At 33.7% G+C, this 18,892-nt stretch overlaps 1 protein-coding gene and 1 pseudogene across 3 annotated transcripts in view; one reads left to right on the top strand and one right to left on the bottom strand.

The window, feature by feature from the left end:
- The window catches only part of SYT1 (synaptotagmin 1), a 594,801-nt gene that overhangs the window by 46,887 nt on the left and 529,022 nt on the right, over positions 1 to 18,892 (top strand). The window lies entirely within an intron of this gene.
- The window catches only part of LOC126022102 (syntenin-1-like), a 50,262-nt pseudogene that overhangs the window by 1,749 nt on the left and 29,621 nt on the right, over positions 1 to 18,892 (bottom strand).

The raw sequence follows: 18,892 nt of genomic DNA, 5'->3' as shown, positions 1-18,892 counted from the left end.
TTCATTTCACTTTATCAATAAATATTGACTTTTTGTCATCTATGCTGGGCATTGTGCTTTATCTTGTTAATACAAAGATGATTAAGACTTCATAACAGCTCATGAAAAGCTTCAGTTTGGGCACTTTCATAATAGTAAGTCATATATTCTTTGGTGAATGTTTCAAAGAATAAATTTCATGTTTTGATTTATTAGAGGGTCTATTTATGGGGTAGTGTTTTTACAAATGGACTTGACATTTATGGTGACTTTCTTATGGTAGATTTGGGGGTGAGGTGGTTTGGTACATCACTTCATAAAATAAGCCAATTATTCCAGGATTGTGAATTGATTCTCATTTTATGATTAAAAAAAGCATATGTCTGTGCTCTTGGAACAAGAAATTGGTCAAGCAAACATATGTATCCTGTTTTTATGTTTTTGTGATACTGCATAAACAAAAATAAACTCATTTACTTAAGAAATTGATTTTATAGCTTGGTGATATCATGAATCCATGTAGAATTTAGAAAATCAATTCAATTGTATATATATAAATGTGTAGGCATATATTAATATATAAATATAAATAGAATTTATGTATATTCTCTGAACCAACACTTGCCTATTGAAGACCACAGTACTGAGTTTTTCCAAGCAAAGCAATGAAGTGTAAGTGGTGCTTCTTAGAGATTTATGGCAGTCTTCCATTCACAAGTTGCATACTTATTAGAACATGAAGTATGAAATTCTTTTTTTATATACTAAAGGAAGTCTCAGAAGACAAGCTATTCAAACCCAAATATAAAATGCCATGTGCAGTTAGGTCAAATATGCTGTCTGTTTCCCAGTTATTACTGTCATGAAGCTACTTTTTATTTTGTCACATAAAATAAAAATGGGAGGTTGTCTATGTCCTAACAACTAGAAAAAGACCCTCAAAACTGGAAGTTCTTAGGCCTTCTCAGAAGCTAAATGTTCAAGGTGACTGCTTATGCAAAACATAGATCCAATTTTCTGTCTTTTACATTAAGAGAATTGAGTCATTTTAGAAGTCCAATGCACTGTCCATTGCGTAGCAGAGCCACCTAGGATTGAGTCATTTTAATTGTTGTTTAAGTATAGGGGTAAGAAAGACTTCTGTCTAGCTATTTTATAGAATTTGCAGTATCTGGGATTTCTCAACTACTATCCAGGAGGTGGATATGAAATAGTTCAATTGTATCTCTTGCCTAAATATTGAAAATATTGGAGCTATTAGAGAAAGAAAATTTTAAACTCCACTATAGTATTTTCTTGCTTTCTTTTTACCTTTATGTATGGTGAAAAGAAGACATTTTTAGATTTGGAAGTTATATATTTACATATATGACATATTTTAATAATTTATTACCTATATTTATTTACATATATATTCCATTGTTCTCTAAAATGACAGAATTTCTAGAAAATTGGGAAACCCCACTTTAATTTCCTTATCATTAGTATCTTATCTGCATCATCTCCAAAATTTTGTTAAAGATTTTATTGATTGGGACCAGAGAGATAGCACAGTGGTAGGGCATTTTGCCGACCCAGGACCAAAGGTGGTTCGAATCCTGGCATTCCATATGGTCCCCTGTGCCTGCCAGGAGTGATTTCTGAGCAGAGAGCCATGAGTAACCCCTGAGCACAGCCATGTGTGGCCCAAAAGCCAAAATAAAAAAATTATATTCATTTATTTAACTAGAATGAGGAGGTTTTATAATTTCTAGGCACAAGGAATATTTCTAATTTGTTTCTTCCCAGTGAAGAATTGTAGTTGACATTGGCCAGTATATGCATTGACTGGTGTTTGTTTAAATATTGGTTATATTTGAACAGGACCTGTCTCCATAATATAAAACTGAAGAAAGCTCAACAGATAACTCTGAAACCAAACTGTTTCTTCTTCTCTTTTGAACAGGCCCAAAGGCTTTGATCTCCTCCTCCTAAAGCATGGGTCCTGTTTGATGTTTCTAGTTCATCTTTTTTGTTAACATTTCTTATTTAATTTTAGAAATAAAGATCTTTTTGCCTTTACTAATTGAGCTTTTTTTAAAAAAAATTTAGTTTTTTGTTTTGGGGTTATATACAGTGATGTTCAGTGGTTATTCCTAGCTCTACACTCAGGAATTATGCTTGGCAGTGCTCAAGGGATTACCTAAGCACTGAGGGATAACAGTGATCAAACCTATGTCAGGCTTATGCTTTACTACTCCTCTGGCTTTGAGCTATCTTTATGACTAAAATATACTTTTTAAATTTGAAAATTATTTTCATGATAGAAACATTACTGTTACTTTATGCATGTGGTACTATACTCTACTCACCACCAGAGGATCCTTCACCCATTTTCTAAAGATCTCATCTCTACCATATCATACTTAGGTCACAGTTTTGTGGATTGTATCTCAGAGTTTATGACATGGAGAGGGATTTAGTAACTTGCTTCATTTCCTTAACTCTTCAAATAAGTAAGATCCTGTTTCATTTATTGTTTTATTTTGAATTCAATAAAACTAGTCTAACTCCCTCTAATGCCATCTGAGTTGTGGCAACACTCTATGGTTTCATCTTTTTTGCATAGTTGAGTAGTATTCCACTATGTCAAGTAAAAGTTGGGAGCTGCATTTTATAACAACTCTCTGCTTCTCCTCCTTTTGAATATAGAATAACAATCATTATAATAGCTATCTATTTGGTTTCTTGATTAGCATCATCATATGGTCTGCAATAATTAATATAATCATCAATATTTTGGCTTGTCTTGGTTATTGTAATTCACTTGATTGAAATTTACAAACTTTGTAAATTTTATAAATTATAGATTTGTGATCATTTCACATCTAGTAAATCTGGTGTCACTATTTTGCTAACTGCATGGACTCATTTTATTTCTCTATATCACATTTTGGTAATTCTGTAAGTATAAATTCTATTGTTTTGTATGTTATGGTCATTTGTAATCAGTGCTGGTTCTAATATGGCTGTTTTAAAGGCTCCACAAATTTGTCTATGTAAGGTGGACAACTTCATAAGTGTCATAAGGTATTTAACTACTTTAATAATGAGCCCTTCCCTCATCTTGTTTCCTTAAACTTCCCTACCCTGATATAAAATAGGCCATTATAATCTAACAGTAAATGCTTAAATAGAAGGAAGATTCACACATATCTCACTTAAAATCTAACACTGGGAATTTATTAAACTTAGGAAGGGATATAACTTTGAAGCTAAAGCATCTTCAAGAATGATACACCATGGGGCCGGAGTGGTGGTGCAAGCGGTAGGGCATTTACAAATAACATAGGATGAACAGTATTTCGATCCCCCAGCATTCCATATAGGCCCCCAAGCCAGGAGCAACTTCTGAGCACGTAGCCAGAAGTAACCCTTGAGAGTCCCTGGGTCTGGCCAAAAAAAAAAAAAAAAAAGGAAGAATTATACACCACAAAATAAGTAGAATATAAACAAATATAAACAACTGGGACTACTTTAAATTAAGAAGCTTCATACCTCAAAGGACATAATGACCAGGATACAAAGTCTGTCTGTGAATGAGAAACATTATTTACGAAATATCTGGTAAGGGATATATAAGACCAAAGTGTATAAGGCACTTTTAGGGCTTAACAAGAATAAAACATTCAAGCTCCATCAAGAAATGAGGAAAAGAGATAAAAAGAAATGTCTTCAAAGTAGAAGTACAAATGACTAAAAGCTACATGAAAAATTGTTTTACATCACTAATATCTTAGAGAAGCAAAACAAATCAACACCAGAGACTGACACACATCAAAAAGAATAAGAACAACCAGTGCAGGCACAGATGTGGGGAGAAAGGTACTCTCGTTCACTTCTGGTGGGAATGTCAACTGGTCCAGCATTTATGGAAAACAATATGGATATTCCTTTATAAAAACCCTAGAAATTGAGTTTCCATCTGAAGCAACAATACTGGTTTTGGGAATATACTTTTAGAGCCCAAAAACACAATGCATAAAAGGCATCTGCACCCAATATTCATTGTAGTACTATTCACAATAGTCAGAATCTGGAAACAATTTGAGTAGATGATTGGATAAAGAAATTATGCTATACTTGCATAGGAAAACTAAAGTAATGAAATTTGATTATACATGGATAAACATGGAGAGTATCATTCATAGTGATACACATCAAAGGAGAGGGATAGTTATGGAATGATTACACTCATTTGTGGGATATTAAAAAGCATAATATAAGAATAATACTCAAAGACAATAGAAATGAGGGTAAGTAGGACTGGTTCATAATAAAAGATTGTCACAAAGGGAGTGAGAGAGTGCAGATAGGACAGAGAAAGGAACATTATGGCAATGTAAGTTGGAAATGAAGTTAGTTGGACAAGAAGTGGAGAGTGATATGCATTAAATCCCTTCAGAAACAATAATGTTTTCCTGACTTTTGTTACAATATCCATTTTGTAGACAATCACATAGTAATTTTGACTTTTAAATCTAATTTAGGAAATGTATTTTGTATAACACTGGGTTGGGGCCTGTTCCTTGCCCATTGCAGCTGACCTTTTAGATCCCAGGCATCCTATATGGTTTCCTGAGTACTCCAGGAATGATTTCTGAGTGCAGAGCCAGGAGTAACCCTTGAGCACCACTGGCATGGCTGACAACACACAACACACACACACGCACACACACACACACACACACACACACAGACAGAAATATATTTTGTAAGGCTGCTCCTGACAGAGATAGAGGTTCCTCTGCTAGGTTCACTTGAGCAAGTGAACTAAAAATATTCTGAAACTTTTTTTCAGATTTTTAACTGTGGATGCCATAAAAAGTATAATTTATGGAAGAATGTCCACATCAAGATTGTAGGAACAGGGTTATATAAATTGTCTAAAAAGGAGAAAGAACATTCTAACCTTCATGGATGATTTTGAGGGTCTCCAGGTTGTAGTGGAGCGATTAACAACAGAAGAGGTGGATGTATAAGAGAATTAGAATTAGAATAATGGCTGAAGAGGTCACTGAGTTATTGCAATCTTATATGATTTAGTAGATGAGAAGTTGCATATTATGGATAAATAATTCAAATATTTTTTCCTGAGATGGAATTTCCTTCTGATGATATAAATAACCAAAGCATTGAACTCTGTTGAAGTTACAAGAAAGGATTTTTAATGTTATATAAAGTTAGTTGACAAACCAGGGAAGGGCTTGAGAGACCCTCTTTGAACTTTAAAATCTTTCATGATTAAAATTTTTTTAAAAAGCAATACTTACTATGAGAAGACTTGTATAAGAAAATAAATCAATGCATGTGACCTCCATGGTTTTATTTTGAGGAATGAGAATAGGCACAACAACAAGATCTAAGCATGTCCTGTTTAGTTAGCAGCTTCTCAACACTCAGAAAAAAAAATTCTCTTCCATTAAAAAGAAATTAGGGTTTACTATTGGCATAGATGCTTACTATTTTTTGCAATAAAGAATCTTGAAATCTAGTCAAAAGCAATTTTTAGATATAAGAATGTTGCACATATGTAAAGATACATATATAAAGGTTCAGTGTAAAGGTACTTTCTATATGCACCATGAAACCAAAATAAATGAATATACTATACTTTACTGTCCTACATGCTTTGCTGTATTTGGAACTGAGTGTGCGCTAACTCTGAGGTTTTCCTCTAATCCATTTTAATTTTGATTCATCTGTTATCTACTGGCATGTTATTATTAGTCTTCAAAGTGACAATTAACACATATGGTAGGTTGTTTTCTTATTTCTAATGAAAGTGTTTTCTTCAAATAATACTTAATCATTTAGTTAACAAGTTCTACCAGTGCCATAGAACAATCTCAGCGTGGTTTAGTTGTACCTTTCCTGCTTTTGTTATATGATTTCCAAAATTATTTTGATTCAGAACTGAAAGAAGTTATCTTCTCTCCATTGTGAGAGCTCTTCACATGCCTCATTAGTCAAGCCTCACCTTATTAGCTATAATGTTTAGCTTGAGTCCACATAGCATAATTGATGTCCAAATTATAATTCATACTAAATGGGTATATAACCAGTTGAACAAATATAAAGATCCCAAATTTTTCACCTCTCTTCCTACTGTTTACTGGCTTCTTTATCAATTTTAAGAGAATTGATTTCTAAATATTCAATTGTATCTAAGACAAAAGTCCAACTTAATACTGAAAACTATGGAGATCAAAGCCTGTTATATAATTTTATTGCTACTTTTATGCATTGTTCTTAAATGCATGAACATTTACAGCATTTAATTATGACAACTAATATCCATTAATTCAGTCTTCTAATTGGTGTTCATTTATTCCCTGTTCAGTACTAAGCATTCCTTATCCTAAGAGGGGTGTTCTTTTTATGACTGAAGCCCAACTAAGAACATGTTTGTAATCGTGGTCCTTAAATAAAGATATTACTTTAAAATAAAAGAACCACAGTTTTTTCTTTTAGAGAAATCATAACTTAAAAAAGAACAATAAAAGCATAGTAGTTGTTACATAATAATTGCTAAAACGTAAAATTGTAACTAAAAAAGGCTATAGAATAGTAATAGATAAGGTGTTCTGAAAACTCTTAGCAAGAGCATTTTAGTTATTGGGCAGCAAGCCTTGTTGAGGAGACTTATAAAGGAAAAACTAGAAATCCACCAGTGCTAAATATGAGGGAAGAAATCAGCATGTTCTTGAAATAATACAGAAAAGTGACCTCAACTTTACTACGAAAGTACCAGAGATAAAGAAAAGCATATCATAAGAAAATCCCAAAAGAGAGATAGACAGATCATGTGGAGCTTTCTAAGTCATTGAGATATATCTGAGAATTTTGGAAGGTCACATACTCTCTCCTGAGAGGACAATTGTGATATATAGTAAAGAAATGGAACTTTTTCCTTTCTAAATGATTACTAAAATCCCAATCCTGTGAGTAACATAAAGGAAACAGTTGCATGTGGCTATATTAGTTTGTCACCAAGATTAGTTATTTTGGCAATGATAGAGGAATGGATGGTACAGGAGTTAAGACAGACACTTACCTTGCATGCAGACTCCTCTATTAAATCAGTACCCCAAGCACAAGAAGAGGTCCCTAAAGAGAACTAGTGACTAAGCACCACCAGGTGTGTCCCTTTCCCTCTGAAAAAAATTGTGATACTAGATAAATGTGAGTGTTATTTATTGAAATTAGAAAAACAATGAATGTGTAATAATTCTAAACTTAATTCTGTACAGGAACGTGTATGATATATGTATTTTTGTACATTAAAATTTATTTGTAATTGAGGGTAAAATCATTTTAGATTTTTATCACATTGAGTTTTATAGATTGAAATAAGCTCACCTTTGTCCTAAGAAACGAAGTCATATATTCTTATTATTTATGTGTATTTTGTACAAGTGTGTACAGGAATGTGTATTTGGAAATAAATTCCTTAAGAGAAGTTTTCATAAAGGAAATTATTTGTATTGGATTAGAGTTTATATGGAATAATTAAATGGTAGGCAATAACTCCAGTTTAGAGTAAAGAATAAGAGAGGGAGAATATAAATCACTACCTCTGCTCCCTACTCAAGTTCTGTGTGCTCAAGAATAAGCCTTAGGTTATACTGAGGGATGAATCTGAGACAAAAGTTCCTGAGTTTTGAGTATGAGGTGAGGAGTTTGATTCCCAGTGCTACTTTGTGAGCCAAGCTTGTTCTTGAAGCTCTGCTCTTAGTTCTACCAGTTTTTTCCTGCCTATTTCCTGGAGCTACAAGTGATTTCCTTCCAGATTACAGCCAGACATGTGTTATCAAAGCAAGTACAGTGTACAGCTGTTGGTCAGCACTGAAATTAAAACATGTGAGCAGTGAAATAGTTCTCTGTACACAGACACCTTAATGAAAAGAGCATGACTCCTGGTGAGCACAGGTACAGTCCCGTAAGTAAACAATTGAAGTTTTTCAAAGTGTACTACAGATAATTGTGCAGTAACTGACACATTTTCAGCAAGTTCTAGAGCTAAGTGTCAGCACAACAGTGTGTGCTGACATACAACAGTGTGTGTGTGCACACATATATGCACAGTCCCAGTTATTGTTAACATCAAGGGAAAGAATGAAAGTGGAGAGAAAGGAGCTTTTATTCACTGCTGGTAAGAATGCTATCTACTTCAGTCTTTATGGAAAAAAATATGGAGATTCCTCAAAAACTGGAAATTAACCTCCCATATTATCCACTCCTAGAATATACCCTAGGAACACAAAAACGCAATACAAAGATGCCTTCCTCACCCCTATATTCATTGCAGCACTATTTACAATAGCCAGACTCTGGAAACAACCAAGATGCCCTTCAACAGATGAATGGCTAAAGAAACAGTGGTACATATACACAATGGAATATTATGCAGCCATCAGGAGAGATGAAGTCATGAAATTTTCTATACATGGATGTACATGGAATCTATTATGCTTGAGTGAAATAAGTCTGAGGGAGAGTGATAGACCACAGAATAGTCTCACTCATCTATGGGTTTAAAGAAAAAGTAAAGACATTGTTGTAATAATCCCAAAGACCATAGAGTTAAGGGCCGGAAGAACTGGCTCACAATATGCAGCTCACCACAAAGACTGGTGAATGCTGGTAGGGAAATAACTGCACTAACAACTAGCATGACAATGTTAATGAATGAGAGAAGTAGAATGCCCATCTTGAATACAGCAGGGGAGGGGGAGGAGGGAGGTCAGAGCCATTGGTGGTGGTATGTTGCATTGGTGAAGGGGGGTGTTCTGTTTATGACTGAAACAGAACTATAATCATTCTTGTAATTATGGTGCTTAAATAAAGATTTTATAAAAAAAGAAGTAGAAAACTTTATGCCTCACATGAATTAATATGGGGCTAAAGAGATAGCAAAGAGTAAGCTGTTTGCCTGTATAACTCCAACTCCAGGTTAGTCCCCCAGCACTACAAAACGTTCTCTGAGCACAGAGCTAGAAGCAATGTCTGGTAGCTCACAAGTTTGTCCCAAAATCAAAAAACAAAATAGACAAAGATAAAATTGTGTGTAACAAGCCAGAGATATTGCAAAGGAAAGAATCAAAGATGCAAATGTGTGACTGGCAACTACGGAAGAGTACATTTCTAGAAAAAGAGATAATAGTTCATTAAAACTGCTGAGATTTCGCTTAACATGTTAAAAAATTATGTTCAAAAAAAAAAGTCATGCTCCTCTAAATGGTCACTTGTTAATTAATTGCTCTTGCTAAAGAAAGTGAAAAAAAAAGATTGTTGATGACAAGCATCTTGTAAATCTATTTTGGTTAACTTTATTTATGTCAGAAAGAATATTAAATTTTATATGTAATTATAGGTGAAATCATTTTAGACTTATACTACATTGAGTTTTAAACTGACATGTATAAAACAAGAAATTGTGTCATATATTCTTAATTTACAATATTAGTCACTATATTGTTTTATTGTTAAATAACTTTATTTTGCATTTTATCTTTTATTGATATATTTGATAATCACATTTTGTATTTTAAAAAATATAAGAATATTCACTTTGAATCAGTTTATATTTACTGTAAGATTTAATACTCCATTAATTAAGTGATTGAAAATAAAATAAAATGTTCATATTTGGTTTAATAGTACTTTAAACACTTCAGTTTGGAGAATCCTTCAAAAAGAAACATTTTTAATTGCTTTCTTTAAGCACCATGGTTGCAAAATTGTTCATTATTGGATTTCAGTCTATTTATTTTCCTCTGGCTAATTTCACTCAACATAATAGTCTTTATGTCCAGCTATAGATAAGCAAATTTCATGACTTTATTTTTTCTAGTGGCTGCATAATATTCCATTGTATAGATGTACCAAGTTAAAAGAAACATTCATTTTTCTTAATTTAATATTATATATTTTATTAACATTCAGGGTTGTATCTTTTGCATAGGTCTAGTAATGGTTAAGATTTATACATGTTTGAAAAAATATTATTCTCATGTTTAGGTCATGTATATTTCAAAAATATGATGGCAGTTATGATTTTCATAAAATAGAGAATTTTCCCTTCATTCCTCATTCTTAAAAAGTCTTCAAGAGGATCATCTCATTTTTAGATTTACTTTGCTGATTAATTTTTAGATTTACTTTTTGATTGTTTGCTTTGCATATTAGTAAAATGTGATTCACTTGATTCAGAATGGTATGTGCATGAAATGATTAAATTTAAAATAATAGTGATCTGTCATTATTTAACAAATTAAACTTGTGCATCTCGTGGGCATTAATGTTGACTGAATGGGGGGCTTGATATATTTTTATTAATAATATTGATATCAATATTAGCAAATATTTTTACCAATAATATTGATTGTAGCTCTAATGTTACATAAAACTTCAAGTATTTCCTCAAAAATTATTTGTTTGATTGGACACTGAAGTTTCGTGTTTCCAGGGGACGATCAATTTTAATTTTTTTTCAGGCCAAAATACTGATAATTTTTACCTGTCAAATTTATTGTTCTGATGCAGATGAGATTGCATATGCTACTTTCTCAGTCTACAAGGATAGTATCCTCATTATTCAGACTTTTCATTGATTGGCAAAATTTTAAGATATACATAAATACATATATATATATGTATGATTCCAAGAGATTTTTGGAAATTATTGTGGGTCTTCAGGATGGAAGAAATAGGTACTCTAGGGATGACACATGAAAGTCTTTATTTGAATTGGAAGTAAAAACAGATTATTCTAATTAGGGTGCATACCTAGAAACAAGAAACACATTGAAAAGAAGTTTCTGATTTTCATTGCTGAGCTGTAATGTGTCACTGAAATCAACTGTGTTAACCACTAATGACCTTCTACACCATATGTAGTCATTTAATGAATTAAGTCTACTTTAGTAGCAACAAATTATAAAGCAATTCACTTTCTTTTATTCTCATTTGCATAAGGTGAAGTGGGGATATGAATTATAGCTATATATAATATTATAATATATATTATAGCTATGTATATAAATATAGTGTGATAGTTTCAAGGTCCCTTTCTGCTGGTGTCTGCGTAAAGACATGCTTTAGAAATAGTTCTTTTTTCTCATTATAATATCTCTTATTTTGACTAACTCAAGAATATTTTATTTTCTTTATCTGCAGAAAGTAACATAATTAAATATTTACTTTTGAAAAATTGAGAGCTGGAGAAATAAATACCAGGGCTAAGATACTTGCTTCACATGTATCTGACCCCAGTTTGTTCCCTGGATTACTTATGGACACTCCAACACCAAAAGGAGTGAGCCCTGAGCAGAGAACCAGGATGACACCCTGAGAGTTCCAGGTGTGACCCCAAAATAAAACATTTAACTAATGTAGCCAGAGAGACAGTATAGAAATGAAGGTACTTGTATTACATTCCATTGAGCTGGATTTTGATCTCAGGCACCACCTGTGGTCCACTGAGCACCATACAGAGATAATCCTAAATTTCAAGCCAGGAATAACTCCTGGCCATCGGGCATGCCACCACCTCCAAAAATAGATAAATGAATAAATTAAATAAATTTGAGTGAGTTTGGTTTATAACACTAAGTGGAATTTGATTGCTCAGTGTTATACAGGCTATTTTGTGTCGTGTCTGAAGCATTCAAAGTTCAGTGATTCATTATAACTACTTTTTTTTGAATATACATTCTAATACAAAAATAATCTATCATTATAGTACAAAAATAAAAGTTTTTAGTATCTGAAGTATATTACAGAACATACTGGGATTCTAAATAGTGATGAATTTTTTATAGGGACTGAAAGTGTGAAGGAGTTTTTGAATTTTATTTGAACTATGACTTATAATATCTTAAAAGAGACAGGTGATCATTTTTGAGTTTTATGAGGATTTTTGATAGGTAGATAATATAATTAAAAGAGATTCTTTAGAAATATTGATATGGTTGATTGATAAGAAAGGGTGGGAGGGATATTCCCCAGATGAAACTATCATTGGAAAACTATTTTAATTATAGGTCAGCAGTGTTCCAACACTCGGCTCCTTACTAGAATAGGATCTAAAAAGATATTTTTCAAGTATATTTTCAAGCTCCTCATCAGACTAAGTTTTTCAACAAGGAGCAAGCCTGATATTTTTGTGAATTTTAGGAAGGCTTTGAGGAACCCAAGAAAAAGCCACCAAGTGAATTGATTCCTGAGAGAGGTTAAGAAATATGCATTACAATGGCAGTTTTTTTTTTATCATATTATTAGTGGAGACTGGAGAAACCAACAAGGGTTAAAAAATAATGAAAATTTAGGATTGATGTAGAGATATATTGGGAGTTTTCAGTGGCCTAATATTCAAAATTATCTCTAGTGATTGTTTGCTAAAGAGCATGCTGGAAAGACTTTTAAAATATTTATTTTTACATTTAATAGTGCACATTAATTTTTCAAATGATAACAATCACAAAAAATTTGACTAAATAAGTTCCAGAAGCATTTCTTTATCCTCCTTGTACTGATTGTAATTCTGGTGTTATTTTAAGAATCGTAAGTGCTTTTTTTAATGATAATGAATATTAAAAATCACTTGCTAACACAGATATTTTTAGGAAGAATAATAATTAATTCAGAAATTATACTGTTGTGTTTGTAGTAGTTCTCTGTAATGCATTTAAAAACCATATATATGGTCACCTAAGTACCATCAAGAGTGACCCTTAGTGCAGAGCCAGAAGTAGGCCCTGAGCACAGCCAATAGTGGCCCCCACACAAACAAAAATTGAAATCGAGATGGTTTTATTGCTGAAGTAACGTGATTAGTATCAAATTATCATCAGTGCTTTTTATGCACCAATTTACTCAACTCCTAGACCAACAAAATATACCAAAGAGGATCCATCATGGTCTTGGAGTCATTTAATATTTCTCAATGTATAGAAACTTTGAAATAAATTATTATTTTTTCTTTATTGAGTATCAACCAGTGTTCCAACATTCATCTCTTTATGATTGTCCACTTCCTGCCTCTAATGTCCCCAGTTTCCCTTTGTTCCCCCATCCACCACTATGGCAGAAACTTATTTTCTCTTTCTCTCTCTCCCACCCTTTTTACCTTATACTGTGATTTATAATACTGTCATTAAAAAGGTATCTCATTTGCAGGATATAAAATGAAGCTGACTTATTTTTAAAATATATTTAATATATTAGTATTTACATATAGTATAGGAATATAGAATAGAATAGGAATAGAATTTAATTAGATGTTTCTGGATCTAAAGGAAATCTAGTCTTATTATACCTAAATGGTAGATGATGCTAACAGTGATGAAAAAAGCCAACAGGAAAAAGCCCTACTGGAAGATAAGGGTTTCAGTTGTTGATTTTGAACATATGAAGGCATGTGACTCTAGCTTGTTGGCTTTGCCAGACAAGATTTGAAATAAGGCCTAGAGCTGATCTACTATGCATACATTTTCCCTTATTTAATTTCATGTCTGCATCCATTATAGTCAAATGTATGACTCTCTTTAGTTTTCTCATTGGCGATAAATGGTAATAAAGATAACTGCAAATAAAACCATTACACAAAAATGTGGTGGGAGGAGGGCCACAGCTGATGGTTCTCAGAATTTCCTCCTGACTGTGCTTAAATATCACTCCAGGCAGAGCCAGAGGGACTTTATATGGTGCCAGGAACTAGATATGAGTTGACCACATCAAAAGTCAAGTGCTTTAATCCATATATTATATCTTTTTTAAACTAATTTACTTTTTTTTGCCTCTTTTTTTTATATTGATATTTATAGCCTCTAGATATGGACTCCTCCCAGATTTCTTTTTTTTCTCCTTTTTCCAACAGAACCACAGAATTTGAATCATCTTGTTCTGCCTCATAAATTGAAGGGGGAGAAAATGGATGGTACCAAGAGCAAACAGTCTTATGAACTTTGAGTGGAAATAAAAAATGATCAGACTTAAACACCAAACCCAAGGTCAAAGACAACAGAATCGATACCCATGCTACAACAGGCTATACACAGAGAGGACTAATTATACTAGCAGTCCAGGGAACAAAGGAGGAGAAATGGGAAGCATGCTGGGAACAGCTTCCTAGCCTACCAAACCGAGATTCTATTTTCATGAAAGAAAAGCATTTTGAAATAAAGGTCTTGAACATTTTGTGTTTTTTTATCCTTTTTGATTTTAGATTAGATTATTGTATTATATTACTTTATATTAATGTTTCTATTAATGTTTTTATGTCCATCCATGCATACGAAAATTTCATGACTTCAATTTTCCCTTACAGCTGGATAGTATTCCATTATGCATATGTACTTCAGTTTCTTTAGACACATCTGTTGTCAGGCATCTGGGTTGTTTCCAGATTCTGGCTATTGTAAATAGCACTGCAATGAATTATAGATGTGAGGAACGCATTTTTGTATTGTGTTTTAGTGTTCCTACAGTATATTCCTAGGGGTGGTATAGTTGGATGATAGGGGAGATCAATGCCCAGTTTTTTGAGGAATATTCATATTGTTTTCCACAGAGGCTGGACTAGACTAGATGGCATTCCCACCAACAGTGAATGAGAATTTCTTTCTCCCCATATCCCTGTCAGCACTGATTATTCTTGTTTTTCGTGATGTGTGCCAGACTCTGTGGTGTGAGATGGTACCTCATTGTTGTTTTGATTTGTATTTCCCTGATGATTAGTGACGTGGAGCATTTTTTCATGTGTCTTTGGCCATTTGTATATCTTCTTTGAGGAAGTGTCTGTTCATTTCTTCTCCCCATTCATTCATGGGGTTAGAATTTTTTTTTCTTGTTAGGTTCTTGTATATCTTAGATACTAGGCCCTTATCTGATGGGTATTGTGTAAATAGCTTCTCCCATTCTGTGGGTGGCCTTTGTATCTTAGGTCATTATTTCCGTTGAGGTGCAGACACTTCTCAGCTTAATATAGTCCCATCTGTTTATCTCTGCTTCCACTTGTTTGGAGAGTGCTGTTTCCTCCTTGAAGATGCCTTTAATCTCAATGTCATGGAGTGTTTTACCTATGTGTTGTTCTATATACTTTATAGTTCTTGGTCTGATATTGAGCTCTTTAAACTATTTGGATTTGACCTTTGTGCAGGATATTAGATGGAGGTCCAAGGTTGCTTTTATGCATATGTCTGACCAGTTGTCCCAACACCACTTATTGAAGAGGCTTTTCTTGCTCCATTTTCTGTTTCTTGTCCCTTTATCAAAGATTAATTGGTTGTATGTTTGGGGAAGATTTTATTGTTTAAGTATGTGAAAATTACAAGTTTCCTTTAGGAAGAACTGTATTAGACATGATATGCAGGAAAGTGTTATTCTGTTTTATTTTTTATTTAACTGCTTTGGGTTGCAACTGTGACAATAAATAATTCTAGTTAAATATTTCCTTGCACCTCACAAAGATCTGATCACTGTACATTTAACAATACTGCTTTCCTGTGTTAATTTTTCTTAATTTTTTCTCCCATCTGTGAAATTAAATCAGAAAGCAAATGTGTGAATACATTTCTTCTCAAAGTTGAGTATTTGAAGTCATTTAAAGTCTTATTTATAGGAGATTTTTTATTAAAATTGCTCCCAAAGCACTACTATTTTTCAGTTTCCAGTTAAGAACCACTGGTCTATTTTATTCCATTAAAAAGTAAAAGATGGTTACTATAGATGGGTTAAGCATAATGATATAGCAGAAGCAATGTGGAAAACCTATCAGAATTAGACCTCATTTCACTGTTGTCTTTATTGGAAAGGAAAGAGCTCTAATTCTCTATGAAGGTTATAATTGTAAGATTGGAGTAAAACAAATAAAGAGTCCTGAAGCATAACTGCAGAAATGAGAGGATTACATGCTTAACTAATTCAGAGTGATGAGGTTTCCAGATTAGGTCACACTACTCAAAGGGAATAGGTGGAGTGGGCGAAGGATGCCTTCCCTCAGTGCAATGAAAACTACTTGCATTGCTTTAAGAAAAAGGCATGTTTCATTTGGGAGACTCACACTTGACAGTTCTCCTGGCATATTTCTGGCTCTGCTTTTAGGAATTACCTGGAGGTCCTTAGAGAACCACATGTCATGCTGGGGGTCACCTAGAGGACTTTGCACCTGCCAAGTAAAAGCCCTTCTTATTGTACTTCTCTCTAGTCCATAAAATAATTTCTTATTTTAAAATCCATTTAATATTGTTATTTTCTTCATGAATTCTTTGCTGCATATTTAGCCATCTTCTAATGTGGAGAGTTTTAAAATGTTCAGTAAATATCAGAAAACTGATTGCTTCTCATGGTAAAATGTTTGTAATAAATGATAAAATTTGGGGTATTTATTCCCTTGGAAGAAATACCTATATCTTTAACAAAACATTTCTACACTTTTATGATTATATATCAGTTATTCCACTTTTTAATATTTAATTTCAATTTAATATAAATTAAAATAAATTAATGTAAATTGTACTAGGATTAAATTACCATTTAATCAGATCATTATAATTATTATGAAACAATATACTATAGAATATAAGGTGTAATATATTAATTTAATGAAATATAAAATATTTTAAAATAATTATGATTATAATTAGGATAACATTAATTTATTATTATTTCACAACTAAGCAATATGAGAAACCATAAAAAGGTATATTTTCAAATGGCCAAAAGGCACATGGAAAAATGCTCCACATCACTAATCATCAGGGAGATGTGAACCAAAACAACAACGAGGTACCATCTCACACCACAGAGACTGGCACACATCAATAAAACAAGAACAATCAGTTCTTTTGTTTGTTTGTTTCTGGGTCACACCTGGCAGTGCTCTGGGGCTACTTCTGGCTTTGTGCTCAGAAGTCACTCCTGGCAGGATCGGGGAACCATATGGGATGCCAGGATTTGAACCACCATCAATCCTGAATCAGCTGCATGCAAGGCAAACACCCTACCACTGTGCTATCTCTCTGCTCTGAGATCAGGTCTGGCAGGGATGTGGGGAAAAGGAACTCTCATTCACTGCTGGTGGGAATGCTGTCTAGTCCAGCCTTTATGGAAAATAATATGGAGATTCCACAGAAAACTGTCCATTGACCTCCCCTATGATCCAACTATACCACTCCTAGAGATATACACCAGGAACACAAAAACACAATACGAAAAGGCCTTCTTCACACCTATATTTATTGCAGCATTATTTACAATAGCAGAATCTGGAAACAATCCAGATTCCTGACAATAGATGAGTGGTTAAAGAAACTGTGGTACATGTACACAATGAAATACTATCCAGACGTCAGGAAAAATGAAGTCATGAAATTTTCCTATATGTGAATGGGCAAGGAAACTATTATGCTGAGTGAAATAAGTCAGCAGGAGAGAGATAGATAGTATAGTCTCAGTCATCTGTAGGATTTAAGAAAAATAAAAGACAATAAATATCCAGAGACAAAGAGATGAGAACTAGAAGGACTGGACTATGATATGAAACTTACCACAAAGAGTGGTGAGTGCAGTTAGAGAAATGAACAATACTAACAACTACCATGACAATGGCATGGGTTGAGAGAGGAGGGATATGGGGCATTGATGGTGGGAAGATTACACAAGTGAAGGGGAGGTGTTCTTTTTTATAACTGAAACCAAACTACAAACGTGTTTGTAATAAGAGTGCTTAAATAAAGATATTATAAATAAAAGGTATATTTTTATTGAGAGCTCACAAATAATAAAAATAACTGAAATGTAAGCAAATGAGCATTATAGCTTACATCAAACAAGAATTATATCAAGGTGAAAATATTAAAGTCTCCCTCAGATTGTCACTTTAAAAATATTGTTTATATCCTTGAGAGTACCTAAAACACCTATTATTTATCTTACAAAGATACTTACAAAGAGGTGAACTTACAAAGAGGTAAACAAGTGCTTAAGCCTCATGCAGTTGTTTTCTCTTTCTTTTCTCTTGAAACATCTAATGGTTTGTCCCAGCTCTCCTCCAGCCTTGACAGGTACATGTTGCTGGATTCTGTAGGACAGAAATTTCTCTACTGTAGCATGGATCTGTCATGCTGATGACTGGCCTGACTCAGTGAGAACAGAGCAGTCTGAAGGAGCAATGATCTTGGGAAATGCCTTCTGTTCCCAGTGCCAATGCCACCTATCTATTTGGTCCTGGACAACTAGTGCAAAAGCCACTTCTGACAGTTCCTTCACATTGACAGGACTTGACAAAGATGAGTCTTAGAGACATTATCATGTCAGTCTCTGCTTGGTTTCATCTGTCAGTGTGTTGGGACAGTCTCCTTTGCTCAGTGAGAGATATTTTTCCTTTCTCTGAGCAGATTGTCACACTGGCCCTTGTTTGTGAAATTATGAGATTCTGAATTGGGTTCTTCTTTGAAACTATGACATCTTCAGAATACAATATAAAGTTCCCAACTCAAGTCAGTTTAAACTTATAAAAATCTGGGGCTGGAGTGGTGGCACGGAGCAGTAAGGCGTCTGCCTTGCCAGTGCTAGCCCAAAATGGACCGCGGTTCACTCCCCAGCATCCCATATAGTCCCCCAAACCAGGAGGGATTTCTGAGCACATAGCCAGGAGTAACCCCTCAGCATTACTGGATGTGGCCCCCCAAAAAAAAACAAACAAAAAATCTACTTACCTATCTACCTATCCATCTATCTATTCATCCATCCATCTATCTATCCATCTATTTGTCTGTCTGTCTGTCTATTGACCTATAATATCTCCCATAATAAGTGAGTGATTCTATCTTTTACCTGACTGTGGAAAGTGGAAGAATATGCACCTCGT

Source organism: Suncus etruscus, chromosome 11 (assembly GCF_024139225.1).
Source record: "Suncus etruscus isolate mSunEtr1 chromosome 11, mSunEtr1.pri.cur, whole genome shotgun sequence".
Lineage (NCBI taxonomy): Eukaryota > Metazoa > Chordata > Mammalia > Eulipotyphla > Soricidae > Suncus > Suncus etruscus.
Note: the sequence above shows the minus strand (reverse complement) of the source record. Positions and strands in the feature narration are given on the sequence as shown.